This window comes from Argiope bruennichi, chromosome X1 (assembly GCF_947563725.1).
Source record: "Argiope bruennichi chromosome X1, qqArgBrue1.1, whole genome shotgun sequence".
NCBI lineage: Eukaryota > Metazoa > Arthropoda > Arachnida > Araneae > Araneidae > Argiope > Argiope bruennichi.
In genome coordinates, this window is record NC_079162.1 from 56893196 (window position 1) to 56914069 (window position 20874).

Genomic DNA, 20874 nt, shown 5'->3' on the forward strand with positions numbered 1-20874 from the left:
AAAATTTTTTTTGTATTAAGGGGGTGGATTGCATTGTAGTTTAAAATGTGAAAATTGCACTTTTGCATATTTTTCTTTTACATTTTGTAAGGGAAAAATAATAATAAAAAAGCGATATCTTCAATCTTTAGTTTATACAAATGGTCTATAAAAATAATAAAAATGTAAAAATTTACATTTAAGTTGAAATTACATAGGCTACTATTTCTGACTTCTAAGAATGTCCACATGTTTCATTTTAGTTGCTTAATGAAAGGAAAACTATTTTTCAAAAGAATATGCTGATTTTAAATTTGCGAAAAATATCTAAATTTTACAACTTAAGTGAATTCAGGTAAATGTTAATTTTTATGGCTTCTTTAATGTTTAAAATCATTAGGTGGTATTATTTATAGCGACATTAAAATTTAAATTGAAAAAGGCTTTGATTCTCTGATTTCAAAATTAAAAAAAATTCGGGTAATCAAATGCGATTTCAAGCACTTTCGTTTTTAAAAACTTTTAAGGTTTTGATAACTTGTGACACTTGAGAAAAGATGCATTAAGTAGAAATACAATAAAGGAGATGTTCTAAGAGTTTATACGAGTCAGAACAGAAACTTTTGAAAAATAATTCTTTCATCTGGAAATGACAGTTTTCCCGATGCTCGAAAAAGAACTCCTTTTCTTTTCCTGCCTCTACAGAAAAAAAGCTAGATTAACAGTTTTTACAGATTCAGTACCTATTTTTGTGAGCGGAGCTTAACATAAACATTTTAAGTGAATAGCAAGCGGAACCGTTTGAAAGTGAAACGGAAGTAAAAACTCACAAACTCAGAAGCAGCAAAAAATAAATTTATGTGAGGCAAAGGTAAAGAACGACGAGCCGTAAAATGCCCTGCGGAGCCATAAAGCTATATACCATAAAGAGCTTAAAACAGACATTTTGAAACTCTGTTAGAAAAGTTTGACATGAACGCTTTTATATTAATTATTAGGAATCATGAAGTGTGGAATGTTAGGAGTGCTAAGGACATTAGATCTCCATTTTAAAGCTAAGAACATTAGATCTGTCTGGGGCCAGTTGTGTGATTCTGATCTATGGCCAAACCGTAAAGACTATGTATTAGTTGACATCAACAGATTTATTTTGCAGCAGATCCGAACATTTCGCACATTTTCATTAGAAGAGGAACTCATACACAGCTGCTAACAGAGCACGTAAGATCTTAATGGAAAGTTCAGAAAATCCCTAAATTTATAATCTTTATACACATTAAAGAAGTTTATTTTAGAAACTGCAAAATCAGTGGAGATGCACTGAAATGAAGCTAGGAGAATTAGATTTAATGTTCCTTATTTGTTGAAATATGCTTTAGTGTGCCCCTGCAGTTTGTTGCCAGTATGGTAACCAAACATTCAAGGAGTAGTTTTCCTATTGCTGATTTGCTTATAAACTTAAAAATTAGATATGCCAATTTAGCAATTTGGCATTGTTGGCATCTTTGGCTATGTGATGATGTACACTAAAGTAGATTTCTACTTTCATATTTTGAATTTACATTGAAAACGGAAAATCGATATGAAGACACTTAGCAGTTAGTACAGCACTTCACATAAATTTTGTAATGCAGCATGACAAAATATTTTGCTATTTTTACTGCAGCAAAGAAAAAGTGCGCTTTTAGTAAAATTAATTAATATCTTATCCAATGAAATCTTCGTGGCATATTCTACTAAGCCTTCTAAATCAGTTCATTAAAAATTTTGAATTTGAAACAGTTTGACATCTCAAGCTCGACATCTTTAATAAGAAATAATCCCAAAACATTTTTCTCATTAAAAATATATGTAAAAGTTGTAGTCTTTTTTGTTTGAAATAATGAAATTCCTGGTTGAAGAAACTGACTTTTTTATGCCCTTTTTAAAACCCTGGCTTATTTTTGAAGCTAAGTCTATTAATAAATTAATAAATCGGTATTGAAAGGCAATTTTTTAAATTTCATAAACCGTCAGCAATGAACAAATTCTGTTCATGGTAGTGCTAAATGAAATGCCCAACAAAATTAACTCATGTTTGGATAAAAAATGCGCTACTTTATTTTTCAGTTTGGTTATAATGACTGTCACGTTCATCCCTACTCATAGTAATAAATAAAAAATAATAAAAATATATATATATATTCCGTTAATACGAATAAAAATTATTTTAAATTCTTTATTTAATCGTTTCCAATAAGAAATTATTCAAAATTAAACATTTGTCACCTAACTGCTGAGGCAGGTATTTTGTCCAATACTAAAAATAAGGCACAATTTTTATAATAGGTATTATAAATGATCAGCCTTCCTTTACAAAAGAAGGGTGCAGGACAAGTATTGGACGCTATAGCCAACCATTCGCTGAAGAATTCGTCTGTTTTCTCCAAATAGCATAATATCAAGAAACTTATACATAGCTCATACTAGAGACATTCCGGTGATCACAGTCATAAAATGGAAAAAAAAGTCCTGCTTTATTGAGAAACTACAATATTTGACATTGACTGTCATTTGAAGGACTTATTACCATAACATAATTTTTAAAACGTAGTAGATCTGGGTATAAAAAGTTGTTAATGAAAATAAAACGAAAAATGAATGCAAGGCCAAAATTCGTAAGGCCAATTGCTTTGAAAGAAGGTCTAGATTCTAAATTTTGGCCTTGAAATAGCCAATGTGGCAACCCTGCTCCGATATAAAGAAAAAAATTCATGTGTTTTTTGCCAAAATCTGGGCACAGAAGACAACCCGTGACCCAGACATAGAAGGAAAAAGAAACTGTCTTTTTTCCTTCTTTCTCTACCAATATTTTCACTTTAGCTTTGCAGTTCTAGGAAAGGGGATTCATCCCCCCTTTATAGCCCATAAAATGAGAGTAGTATGTTTATGGGGCAAAGGGCATAAGAACCAGGATGGAGACCAGAAAACTTTCTTCTCTTATCACATTGATAAGCTTCGACAGGCAGTATTTCTTCATTGCATTTTTTTTAATCTGTTCATTTATAGATTACTTTCATTAAGGTTTGCCTTATGGTATATAAAAACAGAAATAATGACACTTAAAAATAGATAAAAACTCGTCCATCTAAAAAAGTATGTCTTAACTAACCTCACAAATAAAAATGGACTTAATATGCAATGCAGATAGTATCTAGTATGAATGTAGCAACACCGAATTTAATAAGATATCATATTATTTTAAGTAATTCAGTATAATTTTGGTTACAAAATTGTACCGCATTGCAAACACAGTTGTCTAGGAATTACCACTCTTTAAATAATCTTTAGACCCTTATACAGAAACGACATATCAGACTCTTGCTCCCAATTATAGAATTTCTAATTTTAAATCTATATTAAAGTAGTAATTAATTTAAAAGACAATAATCGCTAGGAATTATATAAATATCTCCGGTGTTTTTTCTCATTCTTATATGGATGGAAATAACCACAGTCCAAAACAATGTGTATCATCTAATTAGGAGTTAAAATTAATTCCCAATTCAAAGGATTAATCCAATATATTGTCACCTCCGAAAGATAATCTAAATTATTAAAACTACGTCAAACCTAAGGTTTTTTTATGAGTATATTGTTCCACAAACTTAATAAAAAAGAAACAATGGCAGTAGATTTTAGAAAAAATTTCGTTAAAAACAATTACATTGCTATGTGTATCACCGATAATTTAATGAAATTTCCTACTTCTAAAGTTTCTACCTCTTTTTACAATAAAAACTGCTGACGAATACAACTGATATTTTCATGGAACAGTTAATTTATGGATAAATGCATTGGTAATGGCTTCTGCTTCTTGATTAGGAGGTTAAATAAGAAAATGAAACATTCAGTGACCCAAATACCATTCTATTGCATTCGCTAATCTCATTTTCCTTACACTTTTGCCCATTTTGCCAAAATATCTTTGCTATATTTATATTACTTCAAAAAATATTCATATTCTTATTTATGCAGGGGAATAAGATATATAACTAATGAAACTTCAAATTGCTCTTTTTTTTTCAGGTTCAAAAGGCATTTTGTCTAATTATAACAGAGGATTTATATTTTGTATCTTGTTTATTAATATGCATACGATAAAAAGTTTCCTGAAATAAGCGTTCAGTTGTTAAGATCATTTATATGCAAGAAAAAAAATGAAATATTGCTGAATTTCCTCATTTCTCTGAATAGAATTCAGTAAAACATTTATATTTAACGGAATATTATACATAAATCAAACCCATTTTATACTCGTATATAATAAATTCAGTGAACCCAAACAAATAATGGTTTAAACAAATAATAAAGTTTATATGGTACTTGAAAAAGGCATTGGAATCTTTAAAAATCCTATGAAGATAATTGCATTTAAATTTTAATCAAACATGCATTTGTTTTTTTTTATACAAAAGTGCTCCATCTTGAATATTAGGATAAAATATTGCAAGAAATTTTCTTCTTATTATTAAAACGATAAAACCTTGTTGAAAATATACCATGTCTTTTTAATTTACTATCAATTAATATAACAAAATTACATATAGCCACTCAGCAAATTTGAAAATTACAAATAGCCATTCAGTAATTTATGTTGCAAAAAGAAACTATTTTCTTAACATTTTCGATGAAAAGTATAAAAGTAATACAAACAAGAAAGTGATAAGATTTTCTCTATTCCATTCATCCATAGATATTAGTATTGGACATTCTGTGCGATTCTACTTTGTGTTACATCCCATTGTTTAGTAAATATTGCTCTAGATCATGTTTTGGACATAGAAATTTTAATTACTGTATTCATTGCTCATATGAAACATCAAATTAAAGAGGAATTTTTGATTGTCAACGTTAAAGTTAAGGAATGGCTGACAGGTTCCTTACATAGAAATATTCAGTTAAATAGTCTAATAATAGTTTAGTTAATAGTTAAATAGTATAATTAATAAAATATAATAGTTAAATATACTATACTATTATATTATATTATACTATATAAACGCCGTCGTTTAGAGATAGTAAAAAACAATACATTCTTTTTCTTTTTTATTTCTGCTCCTTGAAAAATTAGGTACAGATTTACGAAGTTATAAGTGTGCTATAGGAAATGAGTTTGAAGAAATTCGCTAAAAGAATGAGGCTTCTAAAATTTTCATTATCAACGGCAAAAAATGATACTCTTTTTAACTGTTTTTAACATTTACTAAAAATATTTACTTCAATATTTCAAAATATTTAGGACTTCTTTTCTTTAGAAAAGTTTTCAAAGTTACTGGATTAGTGATTTAGAATTTTGATTCATATATCTAAAAAAATGTGATAATAGGGCAATGTGCTGAAAATAAAGACAGTATATGATTTCTAAAGTAGTGGGAATAGGAATATGATCTTATAAGCTTGTCTTTTTTCCCTCCGTTTTTTTATTAAATTGAAGAAAAGTAATTTTCTTCTAAATCTGACATTTAATCTTTCAATAATATGTAATGAATTTTCGGAAAATATTATGATTCTTAAATGAGTCACATGAGATTTCATAAACCTCACAATAGATAAACAAAACCAGTAGTGGCTGTAATATTTTCCCTGTTATTCCTTTAAAATCGAAGAACTTTTTCTTTAAATATTTATTCTGTCTTTTTCGTTGTATTTTTGGTGATGGTTTCAAAGTTCTTGACCATTTAAATTTTTACAACAATTTTGAAAGTTTTTGATTCTTTTAAAAAATTTTATATTTATATTCGATTATATCTAATAGAAATATAAATAAATATTATTCATAAAAAAATGAAATTCTATCTTTTTGTAATTACTTTTTTCTTTAATGGAAATAAAGCTCAGTAGAAACAAACTTATAGAGAAAATAAGAAAGTGTCAATTTCCTTTACCGGTTATATTATTTTCAAAAATAGATGTTCAGAGAGATGTTAACTTTTATAGTGAAAATCAAAAGAGAAAGCAAAAATTCTCACTTTCTTAATGAGAATCTAATACCACTTTAATAATTACTTCTTTTTCAGTTTTCACAAGATTGCCTCAATCATTTCTAGTTTGAAATAGGAAAGGCTATATTTCCACAAGCACTGCACTTGGCATATAAAAATTCTTAATTATTACACTAGTATTTGATTTTAAAAGATGAGATAATTAAAAAGCTTAAGGAAATATTTAAGTAATTATTTAATTTTTTAGACATTTTTCTATTTGCTTAGTTATTTATTTCGGAAGTTAATAAATAACCACCCTATGGTTTCGCTACTGCTTACAGCCATACCAAAACATTGAGAGTAAGAAAATTTGATTTCGTTGTCTAAAAGCCAAGGAACATGTGCGTCTGTTTCCATCAAAATATCTTAAGAAACTGATATGTATTTCAATGAGATGCCATTAACCATGAAAAGTTTATATTTGTTTCCAACAAAATATCTTAAGAAACTGATATGTATTTCAATGAGATGCCATTAACCATGAAAAGTTTGCGTCTGTTTCCAGTAAAATATCTTAAGAAACCAATATGTATTTCAATGAGAGCCTTAGCCAAGAAAAGTTTGCTTCTGTCTCCAACAAAATATTTTAAGAAACTAATATGTATTTCATTGTATGCTTTTAGCCAAGAAAAATGTGCATCTGATTCCAACAAAATATCTTTAAAAACTGATATGTGTTTCAATAGCATGCCATTATATTTTCTTTTATCATTTAAATACATGCCCTGTCATTAGCATTTGTTAAAGCACATATACTGAAGAATACGGCCACGAAAAGTCGGAGATCTGAAAATACTTCTCCGCAAAATCTTCAATATAATATTTATTTTTATTGTTCGTGAATCCGCACAACCATCCATTTGATAGAATTAGGACAAACAATCATTCAATCCTATAGGAGTATTTCAAAACACGGCTTTTTTCGAAATAGATGTATTTAATTATAATTATACAGCTTTTTTAGGTGATAATTAGAACAACCCTTTTGCCAAAGGCTTTAGGATGTTTTGAAAGAAATGGAAAGTAATAGAAGAAATTTTTAGGAAGTAAAAAGCCTTCTTTCCTGTTATCATCATTGCTTATTTCCTGAAGCTATCACGTGATACATTGAAGGCCGGCCGGTTCCACAGACAATGCCGCAATCATGCCTTTTAATTTCATCTGGCCCCTCTTCCTATAATAAAGAGGCTCTCAGACTTTTTAATCTGGTACCACATAAACAAGAATCAGAAATATACATAGAATCATAAATGCATTTTCCGATTAGAAATCAATGTATCCTAAATGGAGTTTTTATACTCAAACACTTAAAACTTATATTATTCGATTATATCGTAAATGAAACTTTTGCATCATAATAAATTATAAATATATGATATATTGTAGTAAATATCGGACGATATTATAAATAGAAATAATAGTAGTTATAAATAATGAGATATGTTATTGATGAAGATAAATGGGACAAATAAACTTTCTGCTTCGATATGTCGGTTTTTTATCTATATTTATTTCAACCGTAAGTTGGGTTCAAATCACAGTTGTGTTTTATATTTTTTTAATCAATAGCATGGCTGAAAATCAAATTTCCCAAAAATATGAAGAGTTGAAAGGCATTAATAATTTTATCATTCTATCGGAAATGAGTTTATATTCATATATTATTTTGAACAAAAATTTGCATTAACTAACTTTTTTTAAATTCATTCATCAGATTTCAATCTCATGAAATTATATAAGCAAATATATGTCTTTGAATTGAAATATTATCTCGCATAATGTCCAAAATAGAAAAAGGATCTCTTATCCAACTACCATTCTCTAAATTTCGCATTTAGAGAATGCATTTTAAAATAAATAATTTAAAACATTCCTAGCTATTGTCAAATTAACCCCTTCAATAAAAATATTCTGTTACCTCAAGCGATAGTTGATAATATATAAAATAAACAAGTAACATTTTGAGGCTTTATGGAACAAAATCTTCCCGAAGTATAGACAAACATGGAACGGATAAAAAACCGAAGAAAATGATTTAGATAATTCATGAATTATATTTCCTTCTCGGAATCACAGTTGAGTTTTTCATTGGTAAAAAAATTCCATTTAATTAAATATGGGGAATCCTTCAGGTTTCTTCATTAATATCATGTAGTTTATATTTATCGGCCCACTAATATATTTTTATTCAGTACCTTTAACTTTAAACATAATGAGGAAGAAACCCTATTCTTTTGAGTCTGCCTTAAAGATGGAATATTTCCAATTTTTCATTTGATGAAAGTTTTTAAAAAAATTGAGAACTTTTAATCAGTATTTATTTTTTTGCACATGCATTTCAAAGAAAAATGGTGAACGAAGATTCAAAAGAAGTAGCTAAAAACAATTCTAAAATATTAATTAAACGGAAGTAAATATTGACACGATATGTTAATGTGAAAATAAAATGTCTATAGCGATTAATATTTGAAGGCTACATGTGTATAAATATGTGTAGGCTATATGTTATAGATGCAAAGATATTTTCAAATTAATTATTTAATGCAATTATCAATATTGACAGGTTAAATTGTCTCATAAAATTATTCTGTTACCGCTAGTGATGAAAGATAAAATAAACAAATAAATTTTGAAGTTTCACGTGCTTTTTCGGAAAAAAGATATCGTTCCTGATAATTCATAATATGTAGTTCCTTCTAGAATGGAATTTTAATTGTCTAAAAGTACACAAAATCCTTATAATTAAATTAAGAAATTTCATCTGGTTTCTTTATTAGTATCATGTAATTTATGCAAATTGAATCGATATACTGTTTCTTTTTTTTTTGTTCCATTAGTGTGTAAAGAAATAGTATTGATTCTATTTATGCAAATTGAATCAATATTATTTCTTTGTTTCGTTCCCATTCCATTTTTCATTATGTAAATCATAATAAACGATGAAAACCATTTTCTTTTGAGTCGACCTTAAAGATGGAAGATTTCCAATTTTTCATTTGATGAGAATTTGGCAGAAATTCGCACTCTTATTCAGTTTCAGAAATTCGTTCTTTTTCAGTTTCCTTTTTTATAATTGGCTGACTATTACCTTACAATACAATGTAATTTCATATGCAACAAAAAAATTTCTATATTCTAATTAGAATCAACACAGAGCGACGCAAGTAAAATGAAACCTTCATTTTGTAAAAAGTACAAAATGAAAGTTTTTCAACTGTGTTCCCATGCATTTCCGTTTAAGATAAGGCATTTATCATTTTACATCATAGTTTTTCCTGTGGCTTTGCTATTTCTGTAAACAGCCCTTCATTGAAATTTGATAGAATCTTGCATTACTCATTCAAAATGTTACTTAATTCATGAAAACTGAATAGCTGACGTAGCTCATTGGAAGTTAATTTATATAATGCCTTTTGAAACCCTAGGAACTGAATAGTAATTGCTTTGAAATATGAAATGCTGACAAAACTTTAATTGAAATTTCTGAAAAGGAAAGCAATGGAATATAGAATTTTTCAGATTTCATAACTCGAGAGAATAAAATTAAGACCTATATTTAAGGCAGTTATTAAAATAATTATTTGTATATACCAAAATTAAAAAAATATTTATATTAGTCAATTTTTATTCAAAATAATGTTCACACACAAATAAACACAGTTTTTTTTTAAAAAAAAGTTTGCACAAATAAACACAGATTTTCATATCGGAATTTAGTACCAAAAACAGTACGTTCTATATTAATAAAAAAGTTCATGAAAGGTTTAAAACTTTTATATATAATGTGAGGAATGATTAAAATTATCGGAACTGAATTATAGGACTGAAATAGACTGACGGAAGAGGCCTAATGTTATTGACCTTGCATCTCTCCACATAAACGCAAAAATATTTAAGGTCGTGATTACCATTACTTCTGCACAATGGAATTTTTAATACAAGTATATATATACGCGTTGTGTTGTCATCGCCTTTGTTTATAGCACAGAAAATTCAGCCTAGAATGGATGCTAAATTTCGCCAAAACCTGGTGTTGTTTCTTCTGGCACTTGGCACGGACAAGCCCGCTGTTCGAAGACAGCCGGTTTAAGCCTGAGGGGTAGCGTCTCTTGCTTTTATAGTAGCGCCAACTATGGCCAAGAGTACGACTTCGCTACTCACGCACCACTCATTCACTTGCACAACCCCTTTTTACAAGAGGGCACACTCACACATCTCACAGATAAAACAACGGAGGAACAACCATGCCCAAACCGGGACTCGAACCCGGGACGCCCAGATCACGTGGAAGACGCGCTACCCCTACGCCAGGACGCAGGCAAATTTCATCCAAACCTTGGCAATACTTCCGGTTAGCTGATATAAAGAACGCTTAGAGGGAAAAGTGTATAAGGTGCACACGAATTTAGGAGTTGTTTTAACGTTTTGAAATGGCTTTAAAAGTATCGAAATTGATGACATCAGAAATATCGACAAATAATAAAATATCCAAGATTTCCTTGCGACTGTTATTAAATATCGACGGATCTGCAGAGTGTAATATTTATTGTCGTACAGTCCAGTTAATTTTGACTCAAGATTTGTGTATGAGATACATATCTGCACAGTTTGAACTAAAACTTGTCTCTGTAGAACAATAAGGAAGGCATACTTTCGGTTGTTCTTGAATTTATTGAAAATTATTGTAACAAGAAATTAATCGCATGATTATGTATATGAATTCAAAGAGATCGATCGGAGTTTTCACCTCAGCTTTTTCTGCCATAAAAAAATAGATAACAATGCAGTTAGGCAATGCTCTGTACAGTACACGTGGGTGGGAATCAAGGCCAATATCTTCCAAACATTTAGAATCAGCGTGTTTTAATATTAAGGATAGAGCAAATGATCATGTGATTCTTGATTCACCTCTTCTAAGCATTGGTGTTTCATAAATTTAATCGCCATGCATTCTCAACAATGATCATAAAGCAGAGAGTACTCTACTAAAATATCAGCTTTATGATCATTATTTCTTTTTTTATGAATTTCATGGAAACTTTGTTGTACATATATGGAAACTTTGTTGTGCATAATTAACTTTGGAGCTTATGAAATTATATGGTAAAGAGATAATCGATCACGCAGTGCCGTTCTGTTTATTTCTGTAGACGTGAAAATTATAGAATCGAATTCACAGACAATAATATTTATATTTTTTTTAAAAAGGTTTAAAATTATAACTATTATGTAGAAAGGCTTACACGCAAAAAAAAAAAAAAAAAAAAAAAAAAAAACCGTTCTTATTTTGAACCAATTATTATATCAACTGAGTATATTCATTTGGAACTCGAACTCGTTCAGCATAGAGAAACAAGGAAATGTAAGCAAGCGAAATAACAGTACCAATCAGCAATGGTTATACTTGCATAAATTTTTATCGGTCGCCAAAGCTTTCATCCAACTGTTTCAAATATAGTTTTTATTACATTAACACCTTCCTTTTACATTTTTGAAAAGGCCAGAAGAATAATGATGTAAACTTGGAATAATTGAAAATCGTGCGAAATAACTTATAGAGGTGACACATACTCAATGGGGAAACGTCAAGAACTGAAACATAGAAGAGGGATTTTTTTTTTTTTGATAGTTAAATTTTGTGGAATATGGAATTTGGAATTTAATTTATGGAATTTGTTTTCTTCAAATTTATGAGACAGATTTCTATTAAATATTCTAATTTCGTTCTTTTAAAAGTTGGCAACTCTATGAACTATTCTTTAACCCTCTTATCAGCCATGGCCGTGTGTGATATGGACATCAATTTATCGCTACTTAAGTTTGTAAACTAAAATTGAATTATTAAAAGAAAAATAATTCGATAAATTGACTCATAATCCTCAAACCAGCAAATATTATACGAATCTTTAGTTGAATCATAAGGGTAGCAGACTGTGAGAACGAAAGTCGCAATCTAAACAGATTAAAGAGAAAACAAAACAGCTAGTGGTTTTGAGGTTGAAATCTAAATTTAACATATAATATCTAGTTATATTCATAATTAATCTTTAATTCAGATGTTCTTTAATGCAGTTTGGATGATTTAACTTTCATACAATAAAATAAAAATATTTCATTTTAAAATGTTTTACATAAAAATGTTAAATTAAAAATAACTTTTAAAAATATGAAAATATATAAAAATATAATCGAGAAAAAATATGATTATTTTATCTCGATTAATTGTATTTATTTATTTTTATTGTAAATAAAACTGTTCTTCTGTTCTTTCTCTTCTTTTGTTAGATCTGAAAAAACTGCTCTTTTAAAGAACGTTATAGCTTTAAAAAAGGTATGCTATGTTTTGAGTTCTTTGTAGCAAACCATTAACTGTAAAGCGAACCTTCATGAAGATTAGTTACACTTAAATGCTTCAACCTTGAATACAAAAAATAGTTAAGCTAACTTTAACCATTTTGAGGTTACAGAAAAATACACAACAAAATACATCAACTAAAGCCAGAAAGGTAATTGTCTGAAACAGCGGTCGTAAAATGTGTTTATTTTTAAGTGCCAAGTATTTAACATTCTTTCAAGTTTGACATTTAATAGAGTGTTAAATGAACAACAATCAGATATAAAACGAATTGTTGTTTTAATCATTAATAAATATACAGAAAATAAATCAGCAAAATTTTATCGCGTTAAATATCTAAAACACTTTGTTCGCGAATCAAAATGATAATTTTCGTTTGATAAGAAAGTGATATAGTTGTGCAGACTCGTTCATTTGAGAAATATCAAACACACACAAAAAATGAATTCAATGAAACAAATATATTATTTCACACTTTTTTGTTGCTTTACATTCAAAACAAAGAGTTATTCTTCCGTAATTAAATATTTTTGTTGCTTTTATTCCATTATTTAAAAAAAAAAATATGGATACAAGTTCGAAAAATAAGATAGTCAAATTAACTAAGCCATTCTACGAATACCAAATCTTTCTTTTTTTTATTGGAAAATGTTTTTCTAAGCTTGAGAAAACATATGCGTAACAACGTTGTAAAGTAAGCACAAGTGCTAATAATTAATCGATTTGTTGAATTAACTGTTCAATTGAAATTATGTGGGAGCCTAATTATGCGAATGAAATTATGCGGCAAACCTAGAAATTTAGAGTCATGGTCATATGACGAATAAATCTTAATCCCGCATTCAGATCCTCGTTACATTAAACGTTTTGTCTAAAACAGAGTTAATATGTATGAGATCCATAAACATAGCTCATCATTGAGGAAAAAAAGATTCTACAAGAAATTATCCAGGTTCATAAAGCCATGATGAATGTAGACAGGAATCTAAAGTCAGCTATAAAAGTGTCAATAATGCAACAATGGCGTATGAGGGTAAATAGTATTTGGGATATAACATTTATTTTTCTCCCAAATTCTCAAGCATCTCGATTGTCGACTTCTACCTTTACAAAAGCAAAACTGATACAAAATACTGACTTCGTGTCCTCACCGAGTTGCACCATAGGCATGTATACATTTCGCTACGATACTGCAAGCAGTTTAGATACAGATTAAGAAGCTAAAAAAAAACAGCGGTAATAATCTTCTCGTACATTCTCTAATCAATATAACTCATGCCATTACCGAACAGTGATTACAAAAGAACATATTAAAGAGCATACTTTGACAACTAATAGCTGGAATACGGTTTTTGAGCAAGCAGCAGAACAGAGAAAGTGTATTTTGGACTTTTTTCATATAGATTGACACAGAATTGCACTTATAGTCAGAAAATAGCATAGCAGTTCTGATATATTTCAGTCATTGCATTTCTGATTTACCGAGAATGCAGAAATACAAATCAACAGACGATCAATCCCTTGACATATATCTGCAAAATTTGACTGAGTGACTTTAAATCTGTGCACCAAATTTTTTCCTTGCGGCTTTTTCCGTTTTGTACTTATAGTGTTAGCTAGTAATTGAAGAATCGAACAGACAGACTTCTTCTGAATGAATTTCTTTCAAAATTCGATTGATATATGTACATTTTGTGTAAAGATCATATGAAAAATTTAGTCCATTTAGCTCAAAGCGTTTTTGAACTATCGTATTTACACACAGATAGATATAATTCCAAAAAATATGTTTTTCGGATTCAGAGAGTTTAGAAGCGTAGAGATTCGTCAAAATCTCGAATTAGAATGATGAAGTGCTTTTCTGATGATTACAGTGCTTTCTCTTTGTATATTTTGTATACAATAAAGTAAAAAATGACAGGCAAAGTATCCGAAACTGGATTCAGCGCAGAATTTGAAGTATATTGCTTTTGTAGCAAGTTTCCTTTCTTCATCATCGGGAATAACGTCAACCAATGACATTGCCCCTTTTTTGTCTCTCGAATATTTTTCTGTAGCTGTTATTTGACAGAGATAGAAAATATAGAAGACAATGTGGTCCAAAACGTTGAGGTTCATCAACGACACAAAGATTGAAATCGCACTTCATATGCAGGACTAAAACAAACAGAATTTCGTACCTGTCCACCGCGAATCATTAGATATAGAACTAAATCCTCTGCCAATCTCCAACGGTAGGAGTTGCCATGAATCACCAATCATATCCTTGTACCAGGTTCAGTGATAGATTTTAGGTTAGGCAGACTTTATACCAGGTTCAGTGATAAATTTTGGGTTAGGCAGACTTTGTACCAGGTTCAGTGATAAATTTTGGGTTAGGCAGACTTTGTACCAGGTTCAGTGATAAATTTTGAACAAGGTAGACTCAGTACTTGTACCAGGTTCAGTGATAGATTTTGGACTGGCCAGACTAGGCAGCTCCCTAGAGCAGCGAAAGCTAAGTGGAATGCAGACGGCTAGTTATAAAATGTTATTCAACTTTGCAGCCAAATAAATTTATAAAAAATACGAATAGTATGAATTATAATGTATTATAATTATATCAAATCTTTGTCAAGTATAAATGGTCAAGTTCCTATATTTTTTCCTATATGTCCATTCAGTTTTTAAATACCGAAAGTCTGCTTATTATGTACAAACATGAATATATTATTCATAATAAATATAAATTGAAACATATATAGAGTCGCAAAGTCACTAAAATAAAAAGTAACCTAAAATAAATCATAAATATGATTTTTAACTGTCGTTGCGAATCTAATAGAGCTTATCATAACAAAGGATGATTTTAAAAAGTTTTTCCTGCCTTAACCAAAACGGAACTATAATGGTAATAAATTGTTTAAAATAGAAAAAGTTTCTGGTTTCTTTTTATCTAGTGATTGATACAATGGTTGTCAAAATTCGTTAACTTTTCACGCCCTGCAGTCTGAGAAGTCCCGGATATAGACTAATATACACCCAATGAGCTGTCGCGTAAATCAGACTATCTCGAGAGGCTCGTTAAGTAAGAAGAGAGAGAAAAAACAGCACTCACTGTAACCTCGAATAATCTTTCGCGTGTGTCACGTTTATTGTTTTGGGATGGCCGTATCAGCTGCAAGCTCTTTCTTGTTTTTTTTCAGTGAATTTCCGGTCGCTGCACTCGCACTTTTGAAGTTTCTTCGTCTTACTGTAATAACGATGTTTTGACGCGTTTTATCTATTTCTAAAATAATTTTGATATTTTCCGGTAATATAGTCAGGATATTTTTAGACGATGCTAGTAAAAATTAAGATATTTTAAGAATTAAAATATGGGTCTTCGTTACTTGTGGTAAAAAATATGACAGGTTTGGAAATTTGTGACATTTGTATTACGGAATAATTTAATTACGGGGAACAGCAGTTTTCTAATAGTTAGTGCAGTGAATTAACTGATGTAGTATTTTTTTCCGGTTGTACTACCTTCTGTATTACATTCATTGAATTTAATTTATTTAAAATTAGATTTCAACTATTTGTTTGTTTTTAATGCCAGTTATAAATAATGTTGAACAATTTATTTCAATACTTTGAATAACATTTATTCATCTATTATATTATAACATTTTCTTTGTCTAATAATATGAGAGAAGAGATTGTAGTATCTGCAATGAATTCATTTGTCGGTCAATTTACGTTCTGACATTGAGTAGATAATCTTCATGCTGCACATTAAAAAACAAGAAAATATTGATAAGATTAAAGGTACAAGAAACTTCAACAGATCTTTTCATTGCTAATAACAAATTAGGGATTACTTTTATTTATATTATAGCAGTTTCTTGCAAATCGGCTTATTTACCAAGGCTTTTGTAATTTTATTCTAAAATATTCCGCTTATATATAAACTAAAAATATAATGAAAAAACAAACAATCATAATGTTCTTATGAAATTCAGAATGTAACTTGAAAATTAATTTATAGAAATTTTGCTTTAAGTATTATATTTAATATGAAATGTTTTTAAAAATTATCATCATTAAAAATCATCATAATGTTTAAAAAAATTATCATCGCATTATCATCGGTGGAATTTTTATTCTGGTTAGGTAAAAACACTGAGAACAACATACGTTCTTTATTTTTCATATTTTCTAATATATGAAATATACGAAGACAAAGTATTGATATAGTCAGATAATTCCTTTGTATCATTTTTTTTCGTGTCATGTGTTTCTATCTGCCCGCGTGTGAGCATGTAAACAGAATAATTAAAAAAAAGCTGCATAAATGAAATTCAGCGCATTCTCATCAAAAGTATATTCAATGTTATTCAAATTTTGAACCAAATCCATTAAAAAAATTCTATAGATCTGTCTGTAGACATAATAGCCAAAAAAAATGGAAAGAGATGGAAAAATGAAATTTGGTACAAGGCTTTATCACAAAAAATATAGGTTTTTATGAAACTTTGAACGATACTTGCCAATCGAAAATCTTTTTATTATTAACACGTTTTTATTAATTCTTGTTTGGCTCTGTCCATCAATTCGGTGCAAATTTTACAATCGATTTTAAACTAACTTCTCGATGAGCAAGAGACTTGAACATTTAAACGTAGCCCAAATCTGGTTGACAATGCAATATTAACTCGTTTTCTTGACTGTCTTTTCGATACAAATTTTGTAATCAATTAAAAACTTTCATTACCGAAAGATGACGCAATGCCATATAGTTACGACATTGGAAAATTATTTTTAAATTTTAATTTCACTACACACAAGACTAAAAAGCAGAAAACAATTATTTAAGTTTTAAAATAATGGCATACTACGTTTTTAAAACGGACGAAAGAGGGTAAAATAATTTCACCTAGCCCCATATAGATTGTTTTTAGAATTTGTAATTTTGAATTTTAGAAAATTGTCAATCACAAATGTTCAAGCGAATCTGTATGAGGCCAGGAGAAATTATTTTATGAATTATTTTAAAATCGTGGTATATCAAAAACATATTAAAATAATTGTTGTCTATTAGTTTGCTTACATTTGAATCAGACAACTGAAAACTGGAAAGAGCTAGGAGAATGAAAAATGGTTTTATTGTTATAAATGAAGATATCCATTTTAAATTTTGGACAATATCCATTGAAGGTTCATTGTTTGTCGATCTGTATATTTTCGTATCTGTAACCACGATCACTAAAAACCTATGCGATAAAATATGGTTTTATTGGTAAAAATGAAAATCTATTTTAAATATTGGACAAAACCCGTTGACAGATTGACTGTCTGTTGTTTTGTATATTCGTGTGTCTGTAGCCACGATCACTTGAAACCGATAAGATAAAATATGATTTTTTTTTTGTTTTTGTTTTTGTAGAGATGAAGATCCATTTTAATTTGGTACAAAATCCATTGACAGGTTGACTGTCTGTCATTCTGTATATTCGTGAGTCTATCACTCAAAACTGCTTGCACGATTGAAATTTGGTATGTAGTCTTGACATCGAAATTCTAAATCTGCATCAAATTCTGGATCCAACTGATGAAAACGAAGAGGCAAAAGCGCATACTCTATTCTCTTCACTATCCTGTACAGAAAAACTCAAAACGCTCCATTTTGTACAAAAAATATTTGTCTCGTTCATTTCTTAAAATTTTTTACTATGCCTTAAAGAAACCTGTCCTTGGTTCTCAAAAGGGCATCTTTTCAGTGCTTAAAAATCTTTTTAATTCGGAAAGAGAAAAAAATTCTATTCCACTTCAGTGGAAAGTATGTTCCCAAGTGATAGGCAAGATTGCCTTGATGGTGTAGGTGTGGGCACTGGAGGAAGCGAAGTATTCTGTTTCTTCATTTTCTTTTCTTGCTGGCTGGTTAGACACAAGTGAATAATCCATAAGATGATGAGAACTCCTTGACAATCAGATTCAAACCTGAAGTGATTATAATTGCTTGGCTGACCAAGTTGTTAAGAAAAACGGTTACCAGTTTGGAAAATGCAATAAGAAATTTGAACTATAAAAAATAAATTGTGAAATCTTATCATAAGTGCTGTCTGGGAATGGATTTCACTGAAATTATGGTTTAGGTAGGAAACATACTAATGCTGGTCTTCTGTATTACTTAAAAATATCAAATTGACCAGAAATAATTATCATTTAATTTACCAAAAATTTGGCGCATAAAATACATGAAACAAAAACAATTAAAAAATATTTTTTATAAGTCCGATAGTTCTCGAACTCATCCTCTTTATTCTCCTCTTCAATTTTGTCCAGTTCATTTGTAGATGAATTATGTCTTATTATAAGTTACAGATGAAGCTTACTTACAGATTTTTGGTTTCATATAAATATGCCTGAATTATTTGGAAGATTTACTTTGAATCTCCATAATCTCTTAATCTCCAGTGTCGTTCTTGTAAGGTTTCGAATCCCGATGCTATCATATATCCTCCATGCATGTGGGCTTGGTGGCGAGGAGAATGGCTTCTTGAAACAGAGAGGCTTAAACCTCCCGCCGTTAGTGCGATAACTGAATTTAGTATTATCCTTATCATTTAACTACGAATTAAATGTGCGTGATCCATCCTGAAATAATCGTAATGTACCATTGAAGCGGGACGATGGAATAACCATCTGCTATCGGAGAATGCTTTTAAAAATTATAAAGAAGGGATTCTTAAGAACACGTTTAGATTAAAGGGGAAAAACCAGTTGATGATAATAATGGTCCATTCAAATCAAGATATCTCCATTAAGAAAATAGCTGAGATCCACAACAATGGAATATTTGAAATGAATAGGCAATTCATATTGAATTGATTTTGATCCCACGCGAGTTCTAAGTTCAAGACCATCAGCATCCAGTATGCTTCCACTGGTCGCACGAAATGAGGAGTCATTTTTATATTGAATTATGACAAATGGTAAAAAGAGGAACCTTTATGCTGTTATTACACAGACAATGGTTGAACCTAAATTAAAAGCGAATTCTCACTACAAAGCAAGGTTTGTGAACGGTAGAATATGGAAAATTTAATCATCCGCATCGAGTAAAACCTCGTTTCCACTGGTTACACGAAATGCTGATGATTTATTTTTAAATTGAATTGTGTATGAGGGTTAAATGTCGATACTCAATTCTTTTATTACACTGAAAGTATGACAATTCAGCACAAAAGAAAATTCAAGTACTACAACAATGAAATTTCATCAAAAGCGGAATTTTGTTTTTTGGAGTTTGAAAGGTATATTCCTTTATGGGCCATTTGAAATTACCCAGATCATTATGCATCGATAGTTAGTTTATGTGAAAAAATTTTTTGACTAATTAACAAGCTGCTTAAGTCAACTGACGGGATGTGACCTTTTCAGCACGATATTGCTCGACCGCATACAACACGATTGACTCAACAGACTTAATACTTTCAGGTGAAAAATTATTTTTCTTTTCAAAATGCGTTCTAGATACTACTCTCTCAGATTATTAGCTGCTTAATTTATTGCAATATTTTTGGTGTTGTAAATTTCTGCTGGAAACAGGATGTAGAAACTGCAAAACAGTGAATATTTTAAGTAAAATCTCAATTCTTTGAGGCAAGAATTGAAAAGTTGCAGTGAGTTAACAAACATTATAAAAATAACAAAGAAAATATTAACGATTATTTTTTTCCCATTAGAAATTGACTCTCTTGGTTTTGGGGAACATTTTGATCAACCAAATACAAGGACTTAAAGAAAATTTCCTAAAATTTATCGAATTTAACAACATTTCAGATTTGCATCTCGAAGATAAAAGCTGATTGAAAAGCTGTTGAATATCAGTGATTGATCTAAAAGAGTAATAATTTGCAAGAAAAAAATACAAACTTTTAATCAATTTATGGTATTTAATTGACAATATATGTTAAATAAAACTATATAAATATATATGTACTAATTTATAATAAATAATATTTAATTAATTTAACAGTTTTTTATCAAAATTAATTAATTATTATATATGTACACACATATTCCTATAACCACTCCTACAAAAATTTCCGAAAAATTAAAATATAAAATCTTTTTTTCATCCATATAATTTCCAATAAACGCTCTAAAATTCAACTTCAGAAATTAAATAAAATATATTAAACTTTGGAAGGCCATTTCATATTTTTTCGTTCAAAGCTCAAGTGAACAATTATATAGGCTAAATATATTCATGTTTATTTTGCAGTGAAATCAAATCAAATATCAGTACTATTTTGTTTTAAACACTAATGGAAAGTTTACATAAATGAAGAAAATTATACACAAAACCTTCTACTAAATAATTTTCAAAATCGTCTGAAGTTCTAACTTATTCGACTACAATAATGAAAGAAAATATATTAAACGCCTGAAGGTCATTTTAGATTCCTTTTTTAGCAGAACGCAGGGGAAAAACTCGGTTGAATATAATCTTGATTATTTTGAAACAAAATTAAATCAAATGTCAGT